Raw genomic sequence first — 11884 nt, 5'->3', positions numbered from 1 at the left:
GGCTCGAACCCGCGTGCCCTGCATCGGCAGGCGGACTCTCAACCACTGCGCCAGCAGGGAAGCCCTGCTGATTTTTTTAATTAGCAAAATGAGCCATCTTCATTGTTACACCACAGAAGGTACAAAGAAAATAGTAAAATCATCTCCCTCCCAGCACCTCCCAATTCAACTCCCCAGATAACCAGCGTCCAGAGATTAATACTAAGACTTGCAGTTTCTTCTGTCAATAGAAGCCCATATAAATACTTCTTTTGATAAAAGTCAGGCTGCTGTACATCCTGTTTGGCAATTTGTTTTCCTTTACACATTACGGTCTCCTTTCCAGGTCTGCACGTGTGGCGACCTCGCCCCTCCTCGTGACTATTCGAATAGTGTTCCCTTGTGCGCATGCCCCTGCGCGCGGTGACCCAGTCCCCGGCGGATGGGCACAGAGCTTGCGTCCGCTCTTGCCCTCTCAGGGCTGCAGAGAACGGGCTGGCCTTCCGCAGCAGGCAGCGTTGTTGGCATCGGAGGGGCCGCTGTACTGAGGGTGCACGGGGAGGACAAGGGCGTCTGGGGGAGGCCCCCCCCTTCCCCAGGGACAGGCTGGTTGGCGCCCTGCTAGGACCAGGGCTGGGTGAGGAAGATAGCCTCAGGGGAAGCAGGGTCCTGGGGTCCCAGCCCTCAACCCCGCAGGGGAAGGAAACCCCTCACCCGGCCACCTTGGGGGCCCCGGGGTGTGGAAGCCGTGGGGAGAGGACCCAGTCTGGGCTGTTCTGGCCGGGCCCCTCCCCATCTCCCTGCCCCGAGGAGGTGGAGTGGTCTGTGTCCCTCGGGGGGAGGGGGCAGTAGCCAGCTCCCTCTCCTCCGCCTTCAGCACCTTCTGTGGCCCCCACCCCCGTCCCTGCCTCCCTCTCCCCTCCAAACTGCCCCCGCCCACCAGAGGGGGACCCCAAACCTTGCATCCATGGAGAGAGCCTAAGTCAGCCAGGAGAGGCTCTGTGTGCGGCGAGGTGGGGCCTTTGTTCTTGATTTTGTTGTTTGTGCATCAAAGGAAACATTCAGTGTGGCTTCTGGAGACAGGCTGACCCACGTTCAGTGACAGCTCCATCCATTCCAAGCTCCAAATCCTCGAGCCTCAATTTCCCAGTCGTGGTACCCAACTTCCCCATGGGGGCACCGACCGCACCTGCTTCACGGGGGTGGTGGGAGCTCCGTGAAGGGGTCCATGCGAAGCCTTCACGAGTCTCCTGACCCGCAACAAGTTCTCAGTGAACGCCCGCTGTTGTCATTACTATTTTTGTTATTATTCCTAATCGTGATGTTTTCAAAAATCTGCAGTACGAAAAGACCGCCTCTGAGTTGGGTGTCAAAACCAAGAAAAAGCCTGCAGTGGTGTGTATGCTGTGGGTGGTGTGTGGTACGTGATGTACGGTGTGCGTGTGAGGGTGTTATGTTTGATGTGTGTGTGGTATGTGTGTTAAGTATGGAGTGTGTGGGGGGTGCGTTACATATGGTATGTGTGTGAAGGGGTGTGAATGCAGTATGCGCGGCCTGTGCAGCATATGTGAATGCGGTGTGCGGTGTGCGTGCGTGTCCTATGTATGTCAGGGCGTCCTCACACCATCTTTTGTGCCCTCTGCCCCCTGCCAGGCACTTTCTCCATTATCTCGGGCCCCTGGACTCTGTCCCTCTCCCCGGGAATCCCTGTCACACCTACATCTTCCTTGTTACTGAAGGACAAGCCTGTTGACCGGGTGGCCTGGGAAGACCCGGGGACAACGCTGGGAAGCCGAAGAGGCCCCCCTTCCCTGACTACTCCCCCATCCGGCCCCACCCCACAGCCTCTTTGAACACGGGTCCACGTGGGCCTCGTGTTCGGTGGGGTTTAGGTCAGAATCACCACTGGCTGCGGGAAGTTGCTTCTACCTCTCAGGCCTCAGTTTCCCCATCTGGAAAACCAGGATAAGAACAATAAGGCCCTAAGATTAAGCTCCTCATTTGCTCCCAACAAACAAACAAACAAAACGAATGAACCAGAAAATGCTCAACCTTCCCAGAGACATTGAGAGCAGGAAGAGCATGTGTCCAAGCAGGCGATCGGCACAGACTCACGTACCACACGGGCTCCTGGGATGGAGCGAGACTCTTCCTCTCCCTTTCCCCCAAGAGTTGTATTTATTGTAAGCCCCCTGCCCTCCTCAGTGGCTCTGGCAGAATTCCTAGATTTGCAGGGCAGGGTGAGCCAGGTGGAGCTGAGCTGAAAGGTGGGGTGTGGGCTCCCCAAGGAATGGGCTCTTCTGACACCCTGGCAAGGGGCGCAGCTGGCTCAGGCTCCCCACCCCAACTGAGAACACTGCCACGGCCAACATTCATGTGCGTGCCCCGTGGGCCATAGCTTGAGCCAGCCTCTCTTCACCAAGTGTTTTCTCACCCCGGCTGCCGAGAAGAGAAGTGACAGGAGTAAGACCCCATATGCGTGTAGACCCTTAGGGCTTTTTCAAGGCATGTGCATAGATCTTGTTTATCATACTAGACAGTGAACAAGTCTCTTCCTCTCTCAAGGCCTCAGTTTTCTTATCTGTAAAATGGGGCTACGATGATGAGCCAATGAGCTAAGGATGTGAGGCTGCCGACACAAAGCCCCACATCTGGTAAATCTTAACCCGTGTTAACTCTTGTGGTGGATGGTGCCATCGTTCCCAGTGATTCTGGACCCTAAGAAGGTGACACCTCCCTGCCCCGGGGTCAGCGACTCACGTACCTCCCTGTGGGCAGAGCATGTTTCCACACCCACTGACGGCAGGCTTGGCCACGTGAATTGCTCTGACCGATGAAATGTGAGAAGAAGTGACCACATGCCGGTGCCGGGCAGAAGCCTGAGAATCTATCCTGTGGTTATGGCAGCTCTCTGGCTCTTTTCTCTCAGGTTTACACGTCCTAGATAGGGGCTGCATCTTCAGCCTGGACCCCAAAATAAAGATAGCATGTGAAGCAGAGTGGTGGAGCAGAGGGGCAAACAAACTGTGGGCAGCGTTAAACCTGAATGAAGATAAACCTTGGCTATGATAATCCACTTATATTTAGGGGATGTTTGCTACGTAGCATAACCTAGCAAAATCTGACCAATACAGAAATTGGCAGCATTAAAAATTTGTAGCACTGGCTCTAAGAGTAGGTAACAGGTGACAGGTGACAAGGAATCAGTTATTGGGGGTAGGAGAGATGGTGACCCATGTTATACAGTGGGAAACATTTGGGAAGATTCTTGCCTACAATAACTTGCAAAGCTGATACTATACTGCACTTGTGGCTTTAGCTGAAGAGCTTGGGCAACAGAAATGTCTAGAATGTCTTGGTTGATTTTCGCTACATGTCATGGGCTGAATCAAGTCCCCCCGATTCATATGTTGAAGCCCTAACCCCCAGTACCTCAGAATGTGACTGTATTTGGAGACAGGTCCTTAAAGAGGTGATTAAGATAAAATGAAGTCTTCACGGTGGGCCCTAATCCAACATGACTGGTGTCCTTCTAAGAAGAGGAGATTTGCATACAAATGTGTACAGAGGAAAGGCGACGTGAAGACAGGGAGAATATGGCCCTCTACACACCAAGGAGAGAGGCCTGGAACAGACCTTTCCTTCCGGGCCTTCAGAAGGAATAAACCCACTGACACCTCGATTGTGAGAACCAGCCTCCAGAATTGTGAGAAAAGAAAGTTCTGTTGTACTTTGTTACAGCAGCCCTAGCAAATTCATACGCTGCCTTTCGCAAGCACTATGGAAAAGAGATGCCCTCTGCAAGGAATTAGCCTGCTTACAAGCAGGAAAGAAAGGGAAAGGGAAAATTCAGAAATTATGGGTTTGCAGGGTTGAAAAATGCAACGATTTCTCATCTCTAGCCAGTGAAAGAGAAAGGAAAAGCAGGAGCTCCACGAGCCCCGTGCCCAGAGGCCTGGAGCCCACGGGAGGATGCAGAGATGCCATTAGGGGAAGGGGGCCCCTGTAGGATGCTGAGCTTGGGTGTAAACACCTCATCCCCAGTGGAAAAAGGTGACATTCCCCACCCCCACCCCAGCAGTTTGTCTTCCAGAAAACCTAGGGAGAAAACCCAGTCCCATTTTGGGAAAAGCCTGCTCTTTGCATGACCAGTGGGCAAAACAGACCCAGTTCCTGCCCCTCTGGCAGTTAGTTGATTCTGCAGATTCGAGTTACAAATGACATTTTAGTAAAATTTCGAATACATGGGTGTTTGGAATACACGATGTGATCTTGGAGCAGATAATGAGTTTAAATTTTAACTGTCTGTGTCCCCAGAAATGTATTGTTTGAGAAGTCTAACTGTAAATTTGAATCTTTATGTAGAGACCTGCAAAATGGGTAATCCACAAATCATCAATAAAGAATATTCTAGACTTATGAAGAAATAATAAAACTAAGAAATGCCGGGGCTTCCCTGGTGGCGCAGCGGTTAAGAATCTGACTGCTGGACTTCCCTGGTGGTGCAGTGGTTAAGAATCCGCCTGCTAACGCAGGGGACACAGGTTCGAACCCTGGTCCGGGAAGATCCCACATGCCGCGGAGCAACTAAGCCCGTGCGCCACAACTACTGAGCCTGCGCTCCAGAGCCCACATGCCACAGCTACTGCAGTCCGCGTGCCTAGAGCCCGTGCCCCGCAACTAGAGAAGCCACCGCAATGAGAAGCCCGCGCACCGCAACGAAGAGTAGCCCCTGGCTCGCCACAACTAGAGAAAGCCCACGCGCAGCAGGAGGGACAGAGAAGGGTTTGGCCACTGAGTACAGATCATAATAAGTATCTGAGAAAGAAGCGAAAGAACACAGAGCGACTGAAAACCTATAGGCTGGTATCAGAAGTGTTAAGGAGTTTGTGCGAAATTCCAGAGCTACTATAGAGAGAACTGGGGCAAGAGTAAAAGGGCTGCTGAGAGCTATTGCCGTGGGTTGTGAAATTAGACCCCTTTGAAGCTCTTTGGGGAACAAGTGAGTTCAGAAAACTCATTTAAATTACTTGGCGACTGCTGGACTATTAAGTCACTCAGTGCTGAGACTGAGCTACGTGGAACCTCGGCTTTTATTTGGGTTATACCGACATGAGCTTAGGTTTCTGCACACCTCTTTCCACCCCCGAAGAATTTAAACCACCACCAAGTTGTGACCTACTGAGGGGTTAATGTAAATGGTCAGACGCAAAGTCCTTCTTACAAGTCCATTGGGTGCGAGACTCCAAGAGAAAATGCTGGAAATGGAGGACCAGGAGGGGAACCAAGCCCTCCAAATGTCAAAAAGTGGCCATCATTAAATGATAGGATTAAAAGTGGTCTTATTGTCTATATTGAGCTTATCTGTATTTTCTACAATATCTATAACAAGCCTGTCTTACTTTGTAGTAAAAATGAAGTTATTTGGGAGGAAATAAACAGTCCCTACTTTAAGTGTGCCCCCAGTTCAATTGGAGAGAAGATGGTCAGATCACTGAGAGTAAGTATCCAGGCAAACAGGAGGTGCTCAATACATGTTTGGGTCAAATTTCAGTCGTGCACCAGAAGGAAGGAGACCCTTTCTGAGAAGGGCGCTTTTTTTTGTTTCTTTATCTCTTGCCCCCGTAGGTACCACTGTCCTTAGTCTGCAGGCTCACCGTGGGCAAGGCCAGGTTGCCTGGAAAGATGCCCCCCACCTAGTGTTGGGTCTGTAACAGCCACAGTTGGCCCCCACGTGGATGGCAAAGTCTATCTATCTGCGTGGTTTACTTCTCCTTCCAGTTGTCTGGTCTGTTCAGTTTCCAAGGGGACGAGGGACGGGGACAGCCTGGGGACCTCAGAGGGCCAGGAGCAGAAGAGGCCGCCTGCTTCCCGTTCCTCAGGACCTCTGCGGCTGGCTGTGCCTGCAGCATGGCCTGTCTCCTTCCTTTCTTCTAATTTCCCATCACCTGGCTGGTCCCTTGGGGCAGAGTGCAGGGTCCTGGGGCCACGGTTCCAGCTTTTCTCCTCCTTCCCCTCCCAGCTCCTGGCTCTCCTCTTTCTGGCTGCCTCAGCTCCTGTTCAAGGTCAAGGAACAAACAGACCTTTCCCTGGAGCCAGCCACGGAGAGGACGCCTCCAGCTAGAATCCAATTCTGAGTCAGGGCCAGGGCTTTCTCTTTCCTGTGAATGTGAAGACAGGAAGGAAATTTTTTGTAGCCATAAAATCAGTGAAAAAAAAAAAAAAAGTTTTGTAGGCAGAGAAGAGGCCAAGCAGTTGGCTTTGGTTTAAGGCACAAATAACACATGGAAATGGTCAGACCTGGAGAGGGAGGGTCTGGGGGTAAACTCGAATATTCTTGTAGCTTTTAGCAATATCTTCTTTTACCTGAGGGCCAACCAGGTGTTGGTCGTGGGATTGAGAACATGGGATGGCTCCCTGGCTTTTGGGGACAGAATGGCGGGGTGGGGGGTTCTAAGTGGAGTCAAGTGTGGGGATGAGCAGGGAGTTGAAGACTCAGGATGTTTCTAGGCTTTGGGCCAAGACAGTCCAGTGGCTGGAGCCAGGACCATGGTTTTGGAGACCCAATATGAATAGCAATGAACTTGATGGATTTCTAATCTTAGAGGGATGAACCTGGAGCCCAGAGAAGGCAGCGCTGGCCAACTTGGGAAGGGTCTTATAGGCAATGACAGTGATTTAGGACTTTACCCAGAGGACAAAGAGAAGCCATGAAAGGTTTAAGTGGGAGAATCGAATGGTCAAGTTTCTAACGTAGAAAGATCTCTCTCATTGCACCGTGCACGTGGCCTCACGGAGAGCAAGGGGGAAGGGAGAGCAGCAAGGAGGCTGCTACTCTGATCCAGGCCGGTGGCTGAGCAGGTGGAGAGAAGATTCAAGGTATGTCAGAGGAGGCAGGACAGGTCTGGGTGACTGACTCACATGGCGGTGGCACTGGGGAGAGAGGAAGGGGAAGGGGATGGCGCCCAGGCTTTGGGGCAGAGTGACTGGGTGTATGGAAGGGGTTCCGCAGAGGAAGAAGGGGAGGATTTGGAGGCAGGATACATATTTTTATTTCTTGAATATTTTTTTGAGCTTTGACCAAGTACCACGGGACAGGACACCAAGAAGGATAAGGCAGAGCTCTGACCCAGAGAAGCCAGAATTCACACATATCAAGAAAAAGCCTGTAAGGGTGGGGCTGTAGGGCTCTAACCCTGAGACACTGGGACTTCAGGGGATGGAGAGGTGGGGGAGGGCTGCAGGAACTGGATGGGCCTATTTGGAGGGGTCAGTGAACAGCTGCAGGACCACGACTCGGCCTTCCACATCTTTCACACCCCTTCCCACGAGCCCGTGTGCCTGGCTCTATGCCAGGCAAGGTGTCCCAGCTTCATGCCCTCCCCCTGCTGCCCACTCCAGCCTCAGAGCTGGCCTCTCCCTGGCTCTCTGGTAAACTACTCTCTCTTAAGCTAAAACCAGAACGCGACCCGATGTTTCCCTAAGAGGCCTTTGTCTCTCGTCTCCCATCTAGTTGGGAAACACTCTCCTTTCCACATTTTACCTCCTACCCATTCTTCGTGTCTCCGCTTAGAGGGTCTTTGTCCCGGAAGCCTTTCCTGTCCCCTAAATCTGGGCTGGTTGTGCCTCTCCTGTACTGAAGAAATATTCTTTGGGTGGATGCATGGGGAATGAATGGACATTTGGATGAGTGGATGAATGAATGAAGGAATGAAGGGGGGAGATGAATGAATGGAGATGGATGGGGGATGGATGGCTGAACAGATGAACTAATGGATGGGCGGGTGAAGGGAATGATTGGTGAACCAGGTCGATGGATGGTTGGGTAGATGAAGAGCAGGGGGTGAACCGGTTAGGTGGGAGGTAGAGTAGGTGGGATAGGTGAGTAGGTAGGTGGGTTAGCGGATGGAGGCGGATGGAGAGTGGCGGGTGGGTGGAGAGGAGACTGGATGTAAAGGAAGGGCAAGGAGACGAGGCTGGCTCAGGCACGTGGAAATTTGTGGAAGGCCCAGCGTGTCCAAGGCAGCGGTGGAGTCGGAATCTTGTTCTCCTTACTCCTCTCTCTGACCCCTCGGCTTCCTCAGAGCATTATTCTCCCACACTGCAGGGACCCAGCTCTGGGCACTGCAGTCAGAGATGTAATTGGCGCCAGGAACCTTCTTCCATTTTCCCTCTTTTTTATAACTCTTCATCTTGTGGATTTTTTTCCCAGCTGGTCTGATTATTGACAGTGCCCTGAGTCTGGGAATGAACTAAGAGATTTGGGTCTCTCCATAGCCATCTTCCTCCCGCTTCCTTCCTTGCCTTCTGCATCCCCTCGTCCTCTGCTGGGGCCTTCCAGCAGAGAGCCGAACACCCACCTGTGCTGGGCCGGTCTGCAAGCACAGCCTTAGCCAGCAGCGGCTGCCTGAGCCCCGTTGCCCTCGGCCCCAACCAGCCCTGGTCCCTGCTGCCTGGTGCCCGCCCCCGCCCGGCAGCTCCGATTTTCAGCTCGGGTTTGATCGCCTGCCAGGATCTTCCAAATGTCAGCTGCAACGTTAGCATCTTTAAGAGAGCGCCCGAGGCGATCTTTAAGCAGGGAGGCTGGGGCCCCATGCTGATGAGAGGAGCGGGCTCCGAGCTGACAGCTCTGCCTGCTGCCTCCCAGCCGCGGTTCTGGGAGCCTGTGGCCCCCCAGTCTTTGGGCCTGGACAGCACTTGGGTTTATTTTTAAGTCTGGATGAAGCAGGGCTTTGCCAGGAGTTGAGCTCGATCCCCATCGCCTCCCCCTACCAGGGAGTCCCAGGAGGGAGACGGGGCCGGTGTTGTCACACTGCTCTACCCCCAAGGCCAGCGTGAGGCCTGACCTTGAGGAGGAGGGGATAAATATTTGTTAATCAAATGACTGCAGGATCGTCCTAAGCTGCCCCAAAGAGCAAATGCTGAATAGGGCGCTTTCTCCCTCACCTTCGCCTTGAGGGTGAGATGCTCAGGTGAGGGGAGACGAGCAAAGGCTCCAGACTTTGGAGTCAGACCGACAGATCCAGCATGTGGGAGCTGTGTGACTTTGGGAAAGTTGCCGGCCCTCTCTGAGCCTTGGCTTTTTTTTTTTTTTTTTCGGTACGCGGGCCTCTCACTGTTGTGGCCTCTCCCGTTGCGGAGCACAGGCTCCGGACGCGCAGGCTCAGCGGCCATGGCTCACGGGCCCAGCCGCTCCACGGCATGTGGGATCTTCCCGGACTGGGGCACGAACCCGCGTCCCCTGCATCGGCAGGCGGACCCTCAACCACTGCGCCACCAGGGAAGCCCGGCTTTTTTTTTTTAAATAAATAAATTTATTTATTTATTTACTTTTGGCTGTGTTGGGTCTTCTCGTTGCTGCGTGCGGGCTTTCTCTAGTTGTGGCGAGCGGGGGCTACTCTTCCTTGCGGTGCGCGGGCTTCTCATTGCAGTGGCTTCTCTTGTTGTGGAGCACGGGCTCTAGGTGCGCGGGCTTCAGTAGTTGTGGCTCGCGGGCTCTAGAGCGCAGGCTCAGTAGTTGTGGCGCACGGGCTTAGTTGCTCCGCGGCACGTGGGATCTTCCCGGACCAGGGCTCGAACCTGTGTCCCCTGCATTGGCGGGCAGATTCTTAACCATGGTGCCACCAGGGAGGTCCCTCGGAGCCTCGGCTTTATCATCAGTGAAATGTGCAAGAGGATAGAATGCCAGCCATGTAGTTGTTGGGAGGATCCACGAGCTAATGAGATGGGAACGCTGGGTACAGTGCCAGCACATAGTAGGGACTCCAGGGAGTCGGCGCCCTTCCTCTCTTTCCCCTTTCTGCCCCTCCGCTGCCCCTATGGCTTTGCAGATGCTCTTCCTTCTGCCGCGAAGGCCCTTCTCCAATCATCCTTGTCCTTCCAGATCCTGAGTATATGCCCCTGCTCTGGGACCCCCTCCTCACCCGCCCAGTCCAGGCACAGTGGACACTCCTCCTCAGGTCCCCTAGGACTGAGTTCACGCCTGACACCCATGCAGTGTGACTGTGGTTTCTGTTCCAAGCCAAGGGTCAGCACATTTCTTGGGGGCAGAAAATATTTGCATTGATTTCTAGAGCCTTAAACAGGTCCTAGTACACAGCCGATGCAGAATGAATGAATGAATGAATGAATGAATGCCTAGCTAGCTGGTCTGAGCAGAATCAAGGAACGTTTCTGGAAGGTTTTAGTAATAAGAGAATGTACACCTCAAAGGCTGAGCCCTGCTAACACCTTCAAAAAACTCCCCATCGTGTTGGTGAAAGGCTGTTGCCTTTTCCCGAAATGCCACGTTTCTCTCGGCTCCTCAGAACAAGCATGGCTATTCTCAGTTTTCAGTTGCCATTTGTCACACAGCAGGTCGGAGGAAGGCGCCTGGTCCAGACCATCCTTCTGATCCTTGGTCCCTTGACTGGTGGGCCTCGGCCCACCCCATGGCCGCCACTGGTGCCCATGGCTCACTCCCCAGTGCCCTGAAGATCAATGTCCTTCGCAGAGTGGTAAGGCTATGGAATTGACCTCCATATTGGTGACTTGGTCTATTTCCACATTTTTGAGGCCTCTCACTTGAGACTGAAATGCCCAGATGGGGAGGTGAAGTGACTCAGAAAAGGATAAGAAGCACCTAGAGGCCAGATCCCACCCAAGTGGAGGCAAGCAGGGAAGGAGAGCAGCCTGAACCTCTTACACTGGAGTTGTGGTCTTGATGGGGACCAGTTGGAACTGGTGTGCTGAACTGGGGGATGGGGAACTGGTACACTTCCACGGAGAGGACGGGATCAGCACCCAGCTCACATAAGCATATGTTTAAAAACTAAGAGGTGAAGGAACCGGACTCAGAATGGTTACAGAATAAAAATAGAATGAATAGACGAATGAATGGTGGGTGAGTGGTAGGTGGATGGATGGCTACATGGGTGGGTGCTGGTTGGCTGGGTGCTGGCTAGATGACTGGATGAGTTGATGGATGAATAGATGGGTAGATAAATGGATGGATGGATGGGTGGATGGATGGATGGTGGATAGATGAGTGGGTGGGCGGATGAGTGAAGAGATGGGTGCGTAAATGGGAAGATGGATGCGTAAATGGGTTTATGCAGGGGTGGGTAGGTGAGTGGATAAGCGGATGGATGGATAGATGGAAGATGGGTGGATGGATGAGTGGGCGGATGAGTGGATGGATGGGTGGTGGATGGAGATGTAGATGGGAAGATGGACAAGTGAATGGGTTCTTGGATGGGTGGGTGGGTAAGCGCACAAGTAGATGGATAGACGGATGGATAGATGGGAAGATGGATGAATGAGTGGGTAGGTGGGCGAGTGGATGGATGAGCAGATGCTGGCTGGGGGGAGAGATGAGCAGATGATAGGATAGGAAGGACAGGATGGATAGGAAGATGAGTAGGGAGCAGGATAGGTGGATGGGTGAGTGGGTGGATAGAGGTAGCATTGGTGTAGAGCAAAGAGCAAACCGGTTGAGGGTTAGGGACTCTTGCCTTTGCCCCGATTCTCACCCTTATGCCCTATGGGCCTCGTGGTAGTCGTCTGACCTTCTTGGACTTCAGCTTCCTTATCTGCCTAAAAGGGCAATAGTCCCCGCCCCCACCCACTACCCAGGGATCAGAAAAGATCCCTGGGCTGTGAGTACCCCCTGGCACCATGGCCTCTCCAACCCTCCTGACCAATCTCACCCTGCCCGTGTGCCCGGTGCTGTGCTGAGCTTCCTGTTTCCCGTGCCCCGGGGAACTTCTGTGCAGTTTCCATCAACGCTTTCTAATAGAGGTCAAGGGAATTCTGTTCACAGCCAAGTCCAGCGTGGGTGACACCCACAGCCCTGAGTCTGGTCGAGCCTGGCTGATACGCGCTAGGGTTAAGAGGCCATCTCTGACATCGAGAAGTGGCAGCTCTG

At 53.1% G+C, this 11884-nt stretch overlaps 1 long non-coding RNA gene across 1 annotated transcript; it reads right to left on the bottom strand.

Annotated features, from left to right (window-relative positions):
- Positions 1-993: 993 nt before the first annotated feature.
- LOC114487525 (uncharacterized) lies at positions 994-6017 on the bottom strand. The gene is made up of 3 exons (XR_003682689.2): positions 5928-6017; positions 2744-2943; positions 994-1314 (listed from the first exon to the last, which is right to left on the bottom strand). It is a non-coding gene; the product is annotated as an uncharacterized lncRNA (long non-coding RNA).
- Between the last annotated feature and the right edge of the window lie 5867 nt (positions 6018-11884).

This window comes from Physeter macrocephalus, chromosome 13 (assembly GCF_002837175.3).
Source record: "Physeter macrocephalus isolate SW-GA chromosome 13, ASM283717v5, whole genome shotgun sequence".
NCBI classification, from domain to species: domain Eukaryota; kingdom Metazoa; phylum Chordata; class Mammalia; order Artiodactyla; family Physeteridae; genus Physeter; species Physeter macrocephalus.
Note: the sequence above shows the minus strand (reverse complement) of the source record. Positions and strands in the feature narration are given on the sequence as shown.